The sequence below is a fragment of the Erythrolamprus reginae genome, chromosome 2, assembly GCF_031021105.1.
Source record: "Erythrolamprus reginae isolate rEryReg1 chromosome 2, rEryReg1.hap1, whole genome shotgun sequence".
Taxonomy (NCBI): Eukaryota; Metazoa; Chordata; class Lepidosauria; order Squamata; family Dipsadidae; genus Erythrolamprus; species Erythrolamprus reginae.
In genome coordinates, this window is record NC_091951.1 from 328,621,450 (window position 1) to 328,641,476 (window position 20,027).

Below are 20,027 nucleotides of genomic sequence, written 5' to 3' on the forward strand. Positions count from 1 at the left end.
GGGGCGTTTTTTTAATGCATTTTCTTTCAACATCTTTCACTGCAAATTGGGTGCTCTGGGGTGGAGCTCCATTTTCACTACCCCAATGCATTCCTCCCCCCCCCATCTGGACAGTAGCCCACCCCTGGGTGAGACGTAATTTCCGGAGAATATCAGAAAGGAAGCTGCTTTTCTTCAAACTGTGTGTATTCTTCGCTTCCGAAAAGTAAGCCTTTGATATAACATGATCAATTTCTATCAATTTAGATTAGAGAGAACTCTGAGTAAATGCTGATGTGTACTGAAACTCCCTCTACTGATTAGAGAATTTATAGCCTTGCAAATTCAACTCATTAGCTTGGAATGTGACTTTGCATTGCGGCATGTAACTTTGCTATCTATTCCATGGAAAAGAGAATAAAAGATTTATTCGTTTGAAAATCAAAGCTTTGAGAAGAGATTTGCGGTGTTGACTCAGCCAGAACCAGAACAACAACCATTCATTTACTGACAGTTCGAAGTTACAATGGCACTAAAAAAAAAAGATGTATGATCATTGCCACCTGAATTAAAATAACTAGAACATAGATGGCTCACAGAAATCACCAAAGAGAAAATAGAATATACTCCAGAAGGTATGCTCCTACGAATTTGGAAAAAACAATATTCTAAGCCAGTGATTTTCAACCTTTTTTTGAGCCGCGGCACATTTTTTACATTTACAAAACCATGGGGCACATTAAGGGGGGGGGAGGCTAAAAAAAGATTGGACAAAAAAATTCTCTTCCTCCCTTTCGCTCTATTTCTCCCTCTTTCTCTCCCTCTTTTTCTCTCTCTCCATCCTTCTTTCTCTCTTCCTTCTTTCCTCTTTTTTGCTCTCTTTCTCTCTCCCTCCCTCCCTCTATGTCTTTCTCTCTCCCACATTCCCTCCCTCTCTTTCTCTCTCTCTTGCTTACTTTCTCTCTCTTGCCCTCTCTCTTGCTTTCTTTCTTTCTATCTCTTTCTTGCTTTCTCTTGCTTGCTTTCTTGTTTTTTTTCTCTCTTGCTTGCTTTCTCTCTCTTTCTTTCTCTCTCTTTGTCTCTCTCTCTCTCTTCTCTCTCTGAGCTTCGCGGCACACCTGACCATGTTTCGCGGCACACTAGTGTGCCACGGCACACTGGTTGAAAAACACTGTTCTAAGCAAACTCTCTTCCTTGTGACTCATATAAACACCGCAGCTAGAATATCGCTAGCGCAAATGTGGAAAAATGAAAAGATCCCATCAGAAAGCCTAATTATTGACAAAATATATAGATGTGCAGAGATGGATGAAATCACAAATTCAATTAAGGGAACTAAAATCAAAGAATCAAAACGATCATGGTACAAGTGGCATGAATGGATTCAAAAGAAAAACTAAAAATGTTACAATACAAAGTAACAGTATATATAGAAAGAATAGCAAATACCTTATGAATGTCAATAGAAATGAAGAGCAAACATTTTCCCTCTTTCCTTTTATTTTAAAGATGTATTATACCAATGATATATATAATTGAATGTATACTATTAAATAAAAGATATAGAGAAATGGAAGATATACCGGTATACAAAAGGTAACAGAGATGGAATAAAATCTATAAAACCGAAACAAAACATGTGAGAAATATTTTTGAAAACAATAAAGAAATGTAAAATAAAATAAAATAACTAGAACAATAAACTGTATAAACATGACAGGAGCCCTACAGTTACATCAAACACATTAACCCCAAATCAGGGAACAGAGTCCGGGCATAAAGACTTTCTGGACCTACCAGACTGAGACTGGGTATCATCCTTAACTCTGGGGAAGGATGATGTCCTAGAGCCGTGATGGTGAAGCGTGGCAAACACAGTTCGTGGACACCGCCATCTTTAAAAAAAATACCATAATTTTTTTGCATTAAACAAAATCCAGGGTTTTTTTTTCTCCTGCACATTTGCAGAACCTGCGTTTCTGGCACTACGCATCCTGTTTGAGGCTTTTTTATTTTATTTTAATTTTTTCCCCATACTTTTTTGCACTGCCCTTGCCACAAGTGAAGGAGGAAATGAACCAGCCATGAGGTAACTTAGAACCCACTCCTGGTTATGTTGCCATAAAAGGGTTAAAGCTGAAGGAACTCCCTTTGCAACACTCCATGCTTATTGTTTCCAGAGGCTTCAGAAAGTTCTGTCTCCTTTTGGTAGATAGAATATGAATTATTGCTTATTGTCTCTCTTTTTATTTCCTTGCTTTTATCTGCCTTGTAAAGCGTTTTACCAGGTCCCTGCTATTATAGGACTGAGAATGAGTAAACACAAAGCTAGCCATATTGAACGGTGTGTTCATTTGCTCTGATCTGTATATAGACTGGGAATATGTTGGCATAAACACTGGAAATTAGAGAGACTAATGTTCCAATTCAACTAAGAGCAATTAGAGAATAAATTAGTCTATGCTGCTTTTAAAGAAAGGGTTGCTAGGGTGTGCTCATTCTCTCAGTGGCAAATGGCAAAGATGTTTACTTCAAGAACAAAAAAAATGTACTTTATTAAAAATGGAGCCAGTTTGGTCTAGAGTCATTTAGAGTCATTTACGTCAACTAAACAATGTCGTTTGGCAGGACCCAGGGGAAGAGCCTTCTCTGTGGCAGCCCCGGCCCTTTGGAACCAACTCTCCCCAGAGATTAGAATTGCCCTCACCCTCCTCGCCTTTCGTAAACTTCTTAAAACCCACCTCTGCCATCAGGCATGGGGGAACTGAGATATTCTTTCCCCCTAGGCCTTTACAATTTACGCATGGTATGTCTGTATGTATGTTTGGTTTTATAATAAGGTTTTTTTTAGTTATTTTAGTATTGGATTGTTACATGCTGTTTTTATCATTGTTGTTAGCCGCCCCAAGTCTAAGGAGAAGGGGGGCATACAAATACAATAAATAAATAAAATAAATAAATAAGCTAGACCAAGCTATAAGAAACAAGTTGGAATCACTCTATAACATGTAAATAAATATTTCATTCTTGGGTTTAAATGATTTATACAAGAAATACCCCCAGCTGGCGGTGGGGTATGATTGATTGTCTGGTGGTGGGCACAATCACTGAGCACATGTTATATGTTGTGTGTGTGTTTTATATTATAAAAATCAATAAAAATATTAATAAAAAAAGAGTCATTTAAGCTAGAAAGGAGGAGTTCTAGTCTCATCTTAGCCATGAAAGCTACTGGCTGACGTTAGTCCAGTCACTTTCTCTCAGGCTAATGCACTTCACAGGGTTGTCATTGTAGGGAAAATAGGAAGAAGATGTGTTGAGTATGCCAGCATGAGTTAGAACAATTAATTTTTTTAAAAAATGATTGATTGATTGTTAACTGTTAGAACAATTAACCAGTGGAACGACTTGCCTCCAGAAGTTGTGGGTGCCCCATCACCATAGGTCTTCCAGAAGAAACTAGACCACAATTTGTCTGAAATGGTGTAGGGCAGCTGTCCCCAAACTACGGCCCGGGGGCCGCATGCGGCCCGCTGAGGCCATTTACCCAGCCCGCGTGTGAGTCTGTCGGCCTGGAGAAACCCCCGTGGGCTCTGAGCCCTGCCCGGCTTCTCTGGCTGTGTCCGGGGACCATGCCATTGTCCCCTGTAAGGCATGCTGCCACGCACACAAAAAACAACCCCCATGCAGTCAATTTCTCTCAACATACATTCAAACAATACAGAGTACCATCTAATTTTCCATGAATAAAATGCAGTATTTTATTAGTAACTAATATCAATCATCAAAAAGTTGCAAACATTTTTTTTCTAAAGTTGTCATCCAGGTACATACTTTTCTTTTAATTAAATTCCCTCCTTAATGTTCCTTCAAAAAGTACAGCACCAATTATATTTCTAACGTATTAACCATTATGACAAAGTGCTTCCTTCTTTCTTTATACATTTTTCTATGAACCAAGAAAACCTTGTATAGCCAATCAGATGTTAATAAAAGAAAATTAAAAACAAAACAAACTTTTGTGAATTTCAGACTTCCCTCCCCCTCTAAATAGTACATTCCCATTTTATTTTTTACTTTAAAATAAGGTATGTGCAGTGTGCATAGGGATTTGTCCATAGTTTTTTTTTAATAGTCCGGCCCTCGAACAGTCCGAGGGACTGTGAACTGGCCCCCTGTGTAAAAAGTTTGGGGATCCCTGGTGTAGGGTTTCCTACTTGAGCAGAGGGTCGTACTAGAAGATGAGAGTCCTGAGGGAGTTGGACAGCATATAAATTAAACTAATAAACAAACAAACAAACAAACATGACCTCCAAGGTCCCTTCCAGCTCTCTTCTGATTATTTGCAAAAATAATAACAGCATAGGATACAAATAAATAAATCTCAGTCGGAGTAACATACACCACAGCCCAAGATGGCACTTGACACATAATTTATCTCAGCATCTACTGCTGTCCTAGTATTGCAGCACTATTGAGAGTGTCTTGACATACGGCATTCAATGGCGTTTGCCCAGGTTCGCCTGGTGCACCAGTTGTGGCCCTATCTGGACCGGGAGTCACTGTTCACAGTCACTCATGCCCTCATCACCTCGAGGTTTGACTATTGTAAAGCTCTCTACATGGGGCTACTTTGAAGAGTATTCAGAAACTTCAGATCATGCAGAATGCAGCTGCGAGAGCAATCATGGGCTTCCCTAGGTATGCCCATGTCACATCAACACTCCGCAGTCTACATTGGTTGCCTATCAGTTTCCGGTCACAATTCAAAGTGTTGGTTATGACCTATAAAGCCCTTCATGACATCGGACCAGAATATCTCCAAGACCGCCTTCTGCCGCACGAATCCCAGCGACTGATTAGGTCCCACAGAGTTGGCCTTCTCTGGGTCCCGTTGACAAAACAATGCCATCTGACGGGACCCAGGAGAAAAGCCTTCTCTGTGGTGGCCCCGACCCTCTGGAATCAACTCCCCCCCGGAGATTAGGGCTGCCCCCACCCTCCTTGCCTTTCGCAAACTCCTAAAAACCCACCTTTGCTGCCAGGCATGGGGAAATTGATTCCCCTCGACCACTCTGCTTTATGTATGATTTGTTTGGGTTGTATGAGTGTTTTTAAATCAAGGGTTTTTAACTGTTTTGCTTTTTTAATCATTGGATTTGTATTTTGTATTGCTGTTGTGAGCTGCTCCAAGTCTTCGGAGACGGGCGGCATACAAATCTAGCAAATAATAATAATAATAATAATAATAATAATAATAACAACAACAACAACAACAACAACAACAACAATTTTTGCATGGTATGGGAGCAGCTCTGTAGCAGATAAAAAAGCTGTACAGAGAATTATTAAAACTGTCCAGAACATCATTGGGCTCCAGCTATCCATCCTGGATGATATCTTTGCATCTCGCTGTTTTGGGAAGGTGTGTTGCGTTGTTGGTTGAAGGATTCAAAGATAGACAAAGATCATTGCAGGGTGAAAAAAGCCAAAGGCCTTACTTTATTAGTGAAGAGAGCCAAGAAGCCAAAAGCAGCAACTTATCCTAACTTATCCTAACTAAACCTAACTTATCCTAACTTATTTCACGCAGCACCCTTTTATAATAATCTGTTCTCTATGACCTAATGTAGTTAATACATATGTGCAGTTCTACATGATGCTGTAATTCATAAGCATGCCAATATCATAGATAACCTTGCAGGTATGTGATAGGAGTTTACAGTAAACCTGTGAGAAAGCCAGGTAAAAGAATGTGTTTAATGGTGGCAGATAGTACTCCCATCCCTTCTCACGATCTCATACAATACTGTCTGTTCCTGAGAACATGAGCTTTCCCTGAACTTTCCAGGCCTACCCAGAAGTCCATAACTGCAAACCTGAGCAAAACACATGCTAACTTATACTAACAGTATAATGTGAACTAAGCATCCATGTGCGGCTTCAAGTGATATCTGGGCATGCCCATCCATATGACCTTTGACCTACACAAAGAATACTACAAAGGTGCACAACATTCTCAGAGACTCTTCTCATCCTGCTTACAATCTTTTTGAACGGTTGCCTTCTAGCAGAAGATACAGAACAATTAAAACTCGGACCACACATTTCCTGAATAGTTTTTATCCCAGAGCTATACCCGCACTTATCAATGAACTAAAGTGTCACCATCAGTGAACTGTTGGACAGTATTACTTGGTCTGTTGTGTAGATGTTTGGGTGGTTCAGGGTGGGGAATCTGTGGCGGGTGGGGCATGGTTGGGGTTCTGTGCGTTTGAACTGGTCTCTGGGCATCATGTGACTTTTGTTGTATGTGTACACTGTGTATATACATACACTAACAACAAAATATTTATTTATTATTAGTATAATTCATTTTAATGCAATTCATTAGTAAAGGGCTTGGAAAATGTTCACTGCCACAGAATATTCCATGTTTTCTTTATTCACTGTATGTAACAAAAGTAAAACTATAGCACACAAACTAAACCAGTTGCATTTTACAAAAGCATTATAATGCAATGACCATCTTAATCTTTCTCTTTAATCTTATCTCTCTTTCCACACACAGGTTGAACAGTCTTTTGAAATTTCATAAGCCATGACAAAAGTATTGTTTTCCTCCTGAATTATCTCACCACCATTTCAGAGCTATAATATTTTGCCATTATTATTTTTGGGGTGTGGTTAGAGTTGATATGACCCAAGGTAGGTTTGAACATCTGGGGAGATGGAGATTCTATTCCCTCCCTCTGATTATTAGCCAATTCCAGCACCACCAATTTCTCTTGCAGTATTTGCCCCATTCCATTAATGTTTTGTTGCCTGAATTCCTCTCCTATCAATCATCTCCTCCCCTGGCTATTTTTGAGATCAAGTTCTCTACAGGCTTTAAACCAGATAAGGAGAGGGAAGCAGACTTTCACTGTTTTATTTGATGGGAGATAGTGGATTATTTTTAAAAATCAGTATTTCTAAAATGGTAAAAATTGAATTTTTGGAGTTCTTTTTGCTGAAGTTACAAGATACCTTTTCCTTGTTGCAATGGTCTGAATATAATGGCAGACATAATCCTTGGAGTTATTCACTGGTGAGACTCAGCTGTTTCGGACTGGTTTGGACAAATCGGTAGTGGCGATTTTCAGGTGGGTCAGCCCACCTGCCTGGGCACTATCCCGTCTGATATTGCTGTGTTTTTTGATGCTACACAGATACCTTGACTTGGAGCAAATTGCTGTGTTTTGTGCACACGCACACATTCACATTTTCAATTCTGGATGAATCAGTTGATAAATTATGTGAAGCCCCCTCTTGGAGTCATTATTTGTCAATCACACCAACTTACATACAGGAGCTGGCCTGAAGCCAGCCACAACACCTACTCATGATTAGCCCATGTACTTGCCCCAATGGCTAGAACTTTGGTTTTTATTAACTGTACAGATCTAGCTGAAACACGATCATGATCAGCTCTGTCTCCTTTCTCTCTGGAGCCGATTCTGCCTTGATGTCTTTGTCTTTGTCCATGTTGTTCATGTTACAATCTTTCAAACGTTGCTTAATTAATTATGAATTAATTAATAGGTAGATAACAGGTAATCATAAATGTGCACCAGGTTTGTAGGTGCACATTTATGATTAAAAACGACTTTCCCATATGTTTATTTTCCAATATTTTGAATTTGTGGGATGATTAGATGCAGGATTGGAGTCTTCCTGGTTCAGACCAGGAGCGTTAAGAGACCTGCTGGTGATGTGAAAATGGTGTCACGAATCCGGTTTGGGCAGTGCTGATCCGTGGGCACCACCATCTTTTGGGGGGAATTTTCAACACAATTTTACGTCTTTGGATGGCTTCTCTTCTTTCTCTGCTTCAAATAAGCATAGAAACATAGAAGATTGATGACAGAAAAAGACCTCATGGTCCATCTAGTCTGCCCTTACCCTATTTCCTGTATTTTATCTTAGGACTGATATATGTTTATCCCAGGCATGTTTAAATTCACTTACTGTGGATTTACCAACCACATCTGCTGGAAGTTTGTTCCAAGCATCTACTACTCTTTCAGTAAAATATTTTCTCACGTTGCTTCTGATCTTTCCCCCAACTAACCTCAGATTGTGTCCCCTTGTTCTTGTGTTCACTTTCCTATTAAAAACACTTCCCTCCTGAACCTTATTTAACCCTTTAACACATTTAAATGTTTTCACCATGTCCCCCATTTCCCTTCTGTCCTCCAGACCAGTGTTTCCCAACCTTGGCAACTTGAAGATATTTGGACTTCAACTCCCAGAAGTCTGGGAGTTGAAGTCCAAATATCTTCATGTTGCGAATGCTGGCTGGGGAATTCTGGGAGTTGAAGTCCAAATATCTTCACGTTGCCAAGGTTGGGAAACACTGCTCCAGACTATACAGATTGAGTCTTTCCTGATAAGTTTTATGCTTAAGACCTTCCACCATTTTTGTAGCCCATCTTTGGACCCGTTCAATTTTATCAATATCTTTTTGTAGGTGAAGTCTCTAGAACTGAACACAGTATTCCAAATGTGGTGTCACCAGCGCTCTATACAGTGGGATCACATCTCCCTCTTCCTGCTTGTTATACCTCTAGTTATGCAGCCAAGAATTCTATTTGCTTTCCCTACCTCCTGACCGCCCTCCTGCCCATACCCGGGCTAATACTCACTTTTATTACTTCACCCGAAGCATAGCCATTGAGTTCCTCAGCTGTCTTTCAGGCTAAATCCTGCTATGGAGCATGAGCAGAAGTGAATTTTCATTTGAGGGTGGGAATGCGATGCACACAGGTAGTGAAAGGAAGTGGAGCTCACCGCTGATTAGATGGGATGTGTGAAGTGACACAAGGGGAAAAACATTCTTCAGAAGTTCAAGAAAAGTTCCAAAATTGTACAATTATATAATAATACAAGTTTCATCCCATTTATAATGCAGAGACCTTCCTACTTAATGCGTCTCCACTGACGTGTGACATGCTGATGAGGGACAGCAACGAAGTCCACACAGAGAACCAATCACTTTGCTTATAACAAGTGGCACCAGTAATGCCTGATGACTGTCTGGACAAGTCCCTGCAATTTTCTTGGCAAACGGAAGTGTTTTCCCTTTGCCATTGTGACTGGTCCAAAGTCACCCAGCTAGTTTCATGCCTACGGCAAGACTATTACTCACAGTCTTCTTGTTTCTAGCCTGGTGCTTTAACCAATTCAACAACTTGACTCTAATTGGATATTGTGGAAGTTCAAATAAGGTTGGGGAATATTTATTTAGTCCAACTTTCTGACTTCAAAAGTAGCTAGGAATGTGTTTTGTGAATATCAGCAGAGCCAAGGAGCTAAAAGCTCTTTCAGAAAAAAAGGTGTAAAAGAGTCTGATTTCTAGAACTAAAAACATATCAGAAATTCCATTGAAAAAGATTTCCACCATGAAACAGCTTTCATTATGCTAAACTGCTGCAGTCAGGCCAAACAAACAGGCAGAAATAAAATAAAAACTGAAATTTAAATCAAAGAGATTTAGGTTTGGGGAGCTGGAAAATTTTATTTCCTAGTAACTCCACGGATAGTAAGAAAAATGGAGATGGAGGGCTGTGTAGTTCTCTGAAAGAATTAGTGATGGTAACATGATAAGTTGAGAAGAGGAGATAAATTTATTATCAAGATTTGCTTTATTTAGATACAAAAAGATAATGCAAAGGTCCAGTACACCTCAAATCTAAGACAAGACACAAATACTGGTTTAAGGTAGCAGATATAAAACTAAAATCTACATCTACACAAGTAAACTATTGTACACTCTTCCAGCAACTACATAAAATTTGGTGACTTTTTAAAAAGCTGCAGAATTGCCATCCGACAGAGGATAAGCAAAATAAAATTCAACTATTCTATAAAACATTTGAAATATGTTATCATTATATAAATGGTAGAGGAAATATTTACAGTAGTGTAAAGACAATGCAAATACACAAACCACACAAACACAACAGTAGAGGGAATTTTCCCACACTCACCGAACCAGGAGTGATCGACAGCTGGCCACGCCCCCAAACCGATTCTCTTGCTGTGGCGCCATAGGCATCACCATCTTGTTTTTTGCTTCTGCACATGAGCAGAAGCTATTTTTTGCTTCTGCACATGCACAGAAGCTGTTTTTGGTACTGCGCATGTGCGCCCGTACAGCACACCCATGCAGAAATCAATGCATGTGTAATCAATTCACATGCACAAATGTGGTGAAGGGGGAAGCGAACCGGCGGCGAGATAAATTAGAACCCATCCCTGAAACACATCCAATTTCACTTGGACAAAGCTGCTGCCCAAGGGTGATGTTACAGAATCTTCATTTCAACAAAGACATAACTCATTAAAGCTATTCTTTATTTGTTCATAGAGACCTATAGAGATGAGAAACAGATCTTATCTCAGACATCCATTCCATCCTAAGGCATGGGCCATTAGGGCACTAGAAGCTACAACATATGAAGAATGGTTACAGGAACTGGGCATGGTTAGTCTAGTGAAGAGAAGGACCAGGGGTGACATGATAGAAGTGTTCCAATATTTGAGGGGCTGCCAGAGGGTTGCAGGAGGCCATTGTGACAAAAAAAACACAGCACGAGAGCCCGTTTTTGCTGACAGAGCGCTCAGGCCACCACAGGCACTCCCGACACAAGTGATGTCAGGTTGGCCACACCCAAACCAGCCATGCCCCCCCCCACCTCCTGAAATCAAACACAACCCTGATGCAGCCCTCAATGAAATCAAGTTTGACACCCCTTCTATACAACTAAAAGTTCAAACCATAATACTCTTTTGTTTGTTTAATACTACTTCTAAAATGCAATGTTATCTACATGACTGAGAAGATTGCCTGTAAAAACATCAACTGAGCCATTTCAGCCCATCCATAATCTTTATAAGTGAGTGTCTGAGTCCTGCAAATGACTGAACCACTACTTGATTTCATGTATCTTAACTAAAGATTGGATATAACTGTGAAACTGCAAGAATATCTAAACAAGAATTGCAAAACAGCTTTGGATTTCCCCCTAGGGCCTAGGCTTATAGAATTTATACATGGTATGTTTGTTGGTATGATTGGTCTCTTAAATTGTTTTTTATTGTTGTTAGCCGCCCCGAGTCTTCGGAGAGGGGCGGCATACAAATCTAAATAAACTAAACTAAACTAAACAGGCATTTTAGTAAGGTGGAATCTGTGATGGATCAAGAATATTCATACCCCGAATCTCTTTTTATTAAGATAACCTGTTCAAGCTGAGGAGAGAAGTATAAATGATTCAAATAAACAAATATACACATGAAAGTATTTGACATCACATAAAACAGTGTTGCGTATATGACACACAAATGAGTATGCAATAATGAGAGGACTCTATAAAGTCTCTCATTCACACAACATAACAGCAATCCGGGGTGAGGCAAAACAGCAGGAACATTCCAGCATCTCACCAGTATTGTCAGCAACCCACATCTATTTCATGTCAGCAACCCACATCTATTTCATGCAAAAAAAAACATGCAGCCTTGAGAATACCAAAAAATATTTTCACAGGCATTTGTATTATGTATAAGATTCACACGCACATAGAAAAGTAGGAAACAATCACCTATACAAAATGTTCTATCAGTGGCACCTCATTCTGGCAAGACTGGCAAAAATATATCTTGGAGTTTCCCCTAAATGTTGGAAGTGCAAATCAGAATTAGGGACAAATTTTCATAATTGGTAGACCTGTCAGGAGGCCAGGACCTATTGGAAGAAAATTCAAAAATGGTTGAAAGACATTACACAAATTAATTTAGAATGAAGACCAGATATATTCTTACTAGGCTTGATGGACCAAAAATACATAAAGATAATCAATATCTGATTATTCACTTGATAACAGAGGCAAGAATATGTTATGCTCAATCTTGGAAGAAACAAACCGTTCCCACCAACCTACTGGTTATAAATAAAATTTTGGAACTGGCAGAAATGAACAGATTAATGATAAGAATAAAAGAAGAAGAGGATACGGATTATTATAAAATATGGGACAAATGGTATAACTTGTTAGATAAAAACAAGAAAAAAACCCTAAATACATCGCATAGGAGTGATTTAATAAGAGTATATACAGAAAGAGAATTTGAATAGGGAATAAAATATTTGATAGATAGAAAAGACTAGAACTGAGGATGATCTAATATACAAAGGTGAAGGATATTAATTATAATATAAATTATTCAAAATTAATAACTTCTATTAAGGTTATGGAATTGTATTACACCAAATATATGAGATTGTAAATATGTCAAACAATATGAATCACTGCATAAAATATAGTAAGATATAAGTAACAATAAGACAGCAAAGAGAGAACTAGGATATCTCTCGTTTTTAACAATTGTTTGTGGGGGTTTTTTTCTTTTTTCTTCTTTTCCCTTTTTCCCTTTTGTTGTTTCTTGTTGTTATGGTTGTTTATTATTGCTCAGTATGTTCAAATCTGAATGTATACTTGCAAAGATATTGTATATGCTTGTAGTTTTTTTTAAACAATAAACTTTTTCTGAAAAAAAGTAGGAAACAATCAAGCACAATACATGGAATCACTAAAACAGGCCATCATTTCTTAAGTACAGGAACCCAATCAAGTTTTGCCAGTCTATTCCCTTGCTCATACAATACAGTCCTATTTTGAGATACATAGTGCATCAGGCAGGTTGTATAGATTTCCAAGTGAATAATTAATTCTCAGTTGACTAATTATCATAACAAGACAATCTCTTTAAATTGCAGTAAAGGGACACAAAACATTTACAAAAACAAAGGAGCTCTGTCTAAAACAAGTAATCCTGTCCTGTAATCCACTTAACCAAGAGCAAGTGCTACTTCAGTGAACTTTCAGCTTGAGTGGGGAGGCAATTAAGGGTGTCTTACTGCAAAGAGTACATACCAACTAAAAAAAGAAAGCAATAAAGATGTACAGTGCAGTTTAATACACGTGCCTTTCTCATCTGATCCTTACAAATTATGGTTGGATTAGAACTTTGATCTGGAATTAATTGAGTGGCAATTTAGCTTGCTTGGAGACTGCCATAATGAAGAGGGAATCTATACATTTATTTTTAAAGAAAGGAGAAATTAAAGTCTTCTTTAAATCAAAATTGACTCTTTAAAAAAAAATATTAAAAAGTTTTTTATTTATAATACATTTAAAAAACATAACATATACCTAACAATATAACACAATACAGACGGATAACAAAAAAAGAAAGATACATGATGGTCTATTCGGTATATACATTGATTACAGTGGTACCTCAAGATACGAACCCCTCGTCTTACGAACAACTCGTGATACGAACCCGGGGTTCAGAAAAATTTTGCCTCTTCTTACGAACTTTTTTCGAGTTACGAACCGGCGTTCGGAGATTGCTGGGAAGCCGCGCGGCTGTTTTAAAAGATGACAGCCGGGCGGCGGGGCTTCCCAGAAGCCTCCCGAATGCCGGTTCGTAACTCGAACAAAGTTCGTAAGAAGAGGCAAAATTTTTCTGAACCCCGGTTCGGTTCGGGAGGTTGCTGGGAAGCCCCCCAGCCCGGCTGTCACCTTTTAAATCAGCCGCGCCGCTTCCCAGCTGTCTCCCGAAGCCGAACACGGAAGTTCGGCTTTGGCGTTCGGCTTCAGGAGACAGATGGGAAACGGTGTGGCTGTTTTAAAAGGTCGCAGCCGGCCTGGGGGGCTTCCCAGCACCCCCCGAACCCCGAACCCGGGTTCGGGGGGGTGCTGGGAAGCGCCCCAGGCCGGCTGCGACCTTTTAAAAGAGCCGCGCCGCTTCCCAGCTGTCTCCTGAAGCCGAACGTGGAAGTTCGGCTTTGCCGTTCAGCTTCAGGAGACAGATGGGAAGCCCCGCGGCTGTTTTAAAAGGTCGCAGCCGGCCTGGGGGCTTCCCATCACCCCCCGAACCGGGTTCGGGGCGGTGCTGGGAAGCCCCCCAGGCCGGCTGTCACCTTTTAAAACAGCCGCGCGGCTTCCCAGCAGTCGCCGAAAGCCGTTTTTTTGCGGGGGGTTTTTTGGTTGCACGGATTAATTGACTTTACATTGTTTCCTATGGGAAACAATGTTTCGTCTTACGAACCTTTCGTCTTACGAACCTCCTCCTTGCACCAATTAAGTTCGTATCATGAGGTATTACTGTACTCCCTTTTTTTCTCCCCCAATTAATTTTCCAATATCTGTTTAAGTTTAAATTGATTTAGAACTTCTCCATCATACTTTCTAGTCTTTAATCTTGGTTTTCCTTTCTATCCAATTAGATAATTTATATCCGATTTGTCCTTTAACTCGAACATCAGTTTGTCCATCTCTTCACATGTTAGGATTTTGAATAAGATTTCTGCTTCTGTGAGGGCATCTTTAAAATAAAAATGGACTCTTAATGGATTTGTCCAGATGATTTTTGTGACAAGAGTATGGAAGTAGCTTGCTATCCTATTTCTCCAACTTCCCAGACCAGCCCATGGATATTCTCTGGTCTCCTACCGAAGTAATAATCAAGTCCAATCCTGTAAATTTTTGGAGATCAGCCAACCAGATTTACTGAGAAATACCTATTACAGTGTTCATAGTACTCACACCCAAACGAACGTGGGGTTGCAATCTTCTTATCTATCCCTCTGCCAAGCTGTTGTTGTTGTACTTGCAGTATTGCATCTTTCCTACCTTAGTCATCTAGTATACAGAAGACAAATCCTGTAAAAATATTTTACTCAAAATAAAATAAATAACAATAATAATAAATTTCAGATCATTCTGCCAGGCAGAATATCTGTACCAAACATTCACTCCAGTTACTGAAACATGTGATGAGAAGACACTGTTGTTGACTTGTTTAGGAACATCTGACAGCCATCTAGGTTGCTACAGTAAGAACAGTTTTGGCTATTGGCCCAGGCCAGTACTGACACCAACACTTCTCCAGGGAATAAGACAGATGTACTAGTTATTCATTCAAGACACAGTTGGGTTGTTTTTTTTAAATTTCAAGTCATTCCATTAAATCGAGAACTGTTTTATTAACAGTGTATGATTACGTTTGAATAAATATTTATTAGAATGCAGAGAGTAAATAGAAATGATTTGAGGGTACCTGAGGGTAAATTTGTTTCTGCTTACATTACAGATATCATCCTTCTCTAAACTGGTACCTTCAGGTTGCATTGGGTCACAAGTTACGATAGGCGTACTGATTAAGAAAGATAGAAGGTACGTTTGGAAAGTCATCCATTTGGGAAGATTATTGTAAAATATTAGTCTAATAAGTGGCAGTTTTCAATTAGGCACAGAGAAGTAAATATACAAAACAGGAGTTTTGAAAAATAAAACATTCAAAAAAATCTTGACAGATGGGACCACCACTACTAATAACATGGATAGTAATCCAGGACTCACATACACATTTCTAAAGAGTAGCACTTGACACTATAGCATGTAGTTGCAGATCCTTTTTTCAAAATATTCAAATACCGTAACAAATCAGTAAGTACCAGGAGCATGGTTCAGAAAGAAAGTCATACCGCTGGAGTTTTTTGTTAATGATTTTGGAAGACATAATTTTGGAGATAATTTGTGGATAAGACCATTTTACATTTCCAAACCACCCACAAATGCTTGTTAATGAAATTTTTTTTTAAAATCCTGTGAGATTAAAATAAAAATGACCAATAAAGGGATACCTTCTATCTTTGCCATTGATAATTTTGGATCTTGAAATACAGAACAGAGATATAAAACGTAAACAAAGTATTGTGAGAGTGAAGATTTTTTAAAAATGTAAATTAAAGCTTTTGCAGATGATTTAGTTTTGGTTATGGAAGTTCCTTTAGAGAGAATTGAAATATTAATAGAAAATTAAGGTTTTAAGATTAATCATTAGAACACAAAAATGTTTAAAAACATGAAAGTAGAAGATCAAACAGAACTGATTAATAAATTAGCTTTAAGATTGATAATATAACAACATATCAGGGTATCACTATTACAGATGTGTATTGTATGTTATTTCAAAATAATAGCATTAAGATATGGAATGGAGTTAAAAAGAGATGTTAAGAAGAAGAAAAAACTACTGCTGTTGCTAGAGAAAATTTTTGTGATTAATTTATTTAATTTGACTTCTATGCCGCCCAATACCGAAGGACTCAGTGATAACAATGAATATCTTGCCTAGCATTATGTTTGTTTCAGATAATATCTGATGTACCTCAAACATTAGCAGAATCAATATAATTAATTCAGAGGATTTAAAAAGATAATTATACAGTTGAGACTAGTTTTTTTTCTTTTGTGATTGATGAACAAACTTGGAAAAAAGTTACGGAACTTGTTTTCATACATGACAACTGCAGCAAGATTTATTGGATGCACAAAAATGGAAAGATTTGGAACTCCCATAATGGAGGAATGGTTGGTGAAGATGATGGAACTTACTGAGAAGGCTAAATATGACTTTTTTGATCAGATAAAAGACAGATCTATGTTTATTACTGACTGGAAACCCTTGATGGACTTTTTGCATAAAACAGAAAAAAAATGATCTCATGAAGACAAGAGATATGTTGTAACCATAAAAGTATAAATTTATAATTGCACTGTAACTAATATAAAGGTGTTTGGAAGCTTTATATCCTTGTAATTTTCTATTTTCCTTCGCTTCCCCCCACTTATTTGCACTTTCAGCTTTTATTTTGATTTCTTTCCTTTTTTCATTTCTTTTGCTTTATATTAGATTGTGTTATCTTCCTTTTAAAAATATGTAGTCATACCGCACACACATATACAGTACATACCTACATATTGGTCTGTCTATCATACCTCTATTTTCCCTCCTCTTTCCTCCTCTCTCTTTCCCTCCTTCTCCAAACGACAAGGGTTTCTTACCATGATTTTTACCAGTTGGTGTAGTATAAAAATAATTTTTTTCCTGCCTTTTCTCCTACAAAGTTGGGAAGTTTTCTTCTTACTAAAGTACAAATACAAATTTTAAAAAATTGTGCCACCCACAGTTTTCAAAGATTGCTTTTTTATTCACCCCAAGAAAGTTCTGGTCATTTTTTAAAAAAGAAAATCCCAACCAAAATGTGGTCAGAAAGCACAAAGCCAATGTGATTTCCTATTGGATTTTCAATGGGGAACAAACAAAACTTGGTATGCTAAGTAGCAGTGAGCAAAGCCTAAAGAGACAGAAGCTGCAACTTACATCATATCATCCAAAAGTTAGCTGGTGATTGGCCGTCTGGTGAATTGAAGATATCATAGTCTCGCTTACTGTGGCCCTCAGATACATACATACATACACACATACATACATATCAGGGGTGAGTTCCTCTTTCCTATCAGTGTGCATTGCAATGTTTTGCGTGCTATGCTCATGCATGTGTGCGTCCCCTAGCGTGATTTTGCTTCTGTGCATGCACAGAAGGACGATTTTACTTCTGCGCATGCTCAGAGAGCCGAAAAATCACTGACAATGAGGAAAAAAAGATGATGGCACACACAGACCGGCAAAGACAGCACTGGAGCCGTTGTACCAAAATTGCATAAGCTGTGCACTGGACTACATTGGTAGGAACTCACCTCTCATACATACGTACATACATACATACATACATACATACATACACACACACACACACACACACACACACACACACACACATTACAGTGATAAACCAAATCAGAAGGCATTTGATTACTGGTTCAAATCTTTGAAATCAATAAAGTTTATCCTGGAATCAGTGTATTTAGGATAAAAGCCAAAGTACTCAAATTATAGCCGTAATATAACTGGCTTCATCATCTAAGAACTCTTTCTCTGGGGAATTGTAGATCAATTAGAATTGGATTTCATCATAGTATGTGCAAATAAATCGCATGCACCTTTTTGACGCATGTACTATTTCCTAGAAAAAAGACAACTCTTCTGTAATGAATTGAGTCAACTTTGAGCAAATCAGTTTATGTAAACATTTATCAAGGGATTTTTTTAAAAAAACAACCCTTTCTTTTTCCCATTCTTGGCCATGCCATATTCAGAGTTACGTTAAGAACCCGTATCAATCTTTTTGCCTTGCAAAACTTTCGGACTATCATGTCATTCATAAATGGATATATGCATGTCTGTCTACATAACAATATCATGCTAATGGAATTATACCAGGTACTAAATATTTATTATTAGGAATTCCTTGACTAAACTCTATGCCCATGAACGCAAACTAACTGACTGACTAACTAACTAACTAACTGACTAACTAACTAACTAACTAACTAACTAACTAACTAACTAACTAACTAACTAACTGACATACTTGATTGATTGATTGATTGATTGGATTTATATGCTGCCCCTCTCCAAGGACTTGGGGAGGCTCACAACATAGCAAACAATATACAATGTACAAATCTAAAATCCAATTAATTTTACTAGAAAAACTTTAAAGCTCTACTAACATTTAAAATCATTCATTTCCATTCACATCACAAAACATACTATATTTGTCGGACACTTATGACACACATGTTGGAAGTGGCACACAGAGCCATCTCTCCAGGCACGTGAGCCATCTGCCATTGCTCTTCCAGGTTCTGGCATGCTGGCCAGCTGGAAGATCATATTCCTGGCGCGCACATGTGCACCAGATGGCTGTTCTTCCGGTTGCCAGTGTGCACATGGAGACCAGCCAGCTGGTCTTCTTGCATGCATGCATGCCAGAAACCGGAAGATCAGGTGGCCAGGGCTCACGCATGCACTAGAAATCAGAAGAGCAACTGCCTGGTGCACAGGGGTGGGCAGCAGGCAGGACGGGGTGGAACACAGTTCCACTGGCAGAAATGGGTCCAGCTTCAGCTGATGATCCCCCCTTCTATCCTCCTCCTCGGAAAGTGGCAGGAAGACCAGCACCGGCAGGAGTTGAAGGGGCCCCATTTCCCCCCCCTCTTTTCTCAACAGCTGATCGGCACCCGTTCACCTAGCTACCCAGTCTGAGGTAGGGGGCGACCCAGGAAGGAGAGCATGGAAAAGGCGAAGCAAATTGTCACCTGAGCGAGCGACACTGGTGATGTTGTAAGTTGACAACTTAACAGTTCACTTGCACAATGATAAGCCACTCAAGCCACTCCCACCTGTTCACATGGCCAGCAAGCCACTCCTACACAGTCACATGACCATCAAGCCACACCCACAAAATAAGCCACACCCACAGTGTGGAAGTAAAAATTTTGGCTGCCCATTACTGCTGGTGTGCCCTTGCACCAGTGAAGGGTTGGAAAAAATGTTACTACCACACTGTGGGTATGGCTTATTGTCCTGCCAACTATGTGACCAGGTGGGAGTAGCTTGACGATCATGTGACCAGAGGTGGCTTAAAGGTCATGTGACTGACTTAAAGGTGGCCAATGATATCACTCACGTCAAGGGTTTGGGTTAGGGTTAGAGTGCCTGGCCTCTCGTCATCTCAAAGAGATACAATTTCCCTATCTATTTACTATTACTGAACATCCAAAATATACTATTTAATTCTATGTATATATGCCATATATTTGTACATATATTACACACAGGCACACAAAAATATACATTATCTACTATATAAATTGTATGTGCATGCACACACACACATGCACGCACAGCTCTTTTAAAATTATACACATTCAACCTCATTTACTATGAGAGGAAAAAAATTCCCAGAGCACCCAGAAGGGAAAAAAAGAAAAAAATAATAATTTTTTCTACTGGTTCTGCGTACCTGACGGTACCCATAGGAGCCCACCACTGAGAAGGATGTAATGTAAGCAGAACCAAATTTACCCTCAAATCATTTCTATTTACTCTCTGCATTTTAATAAATATTTATTCAAATGTAATCATACGCTGTTAATAAAACACTTCTCGGCTTCTCGCACCTGGCTTATTCCCTGGAAAAGTGTTGATGTCAATGCTGGCCTAGGCCAATAGCCAAAACT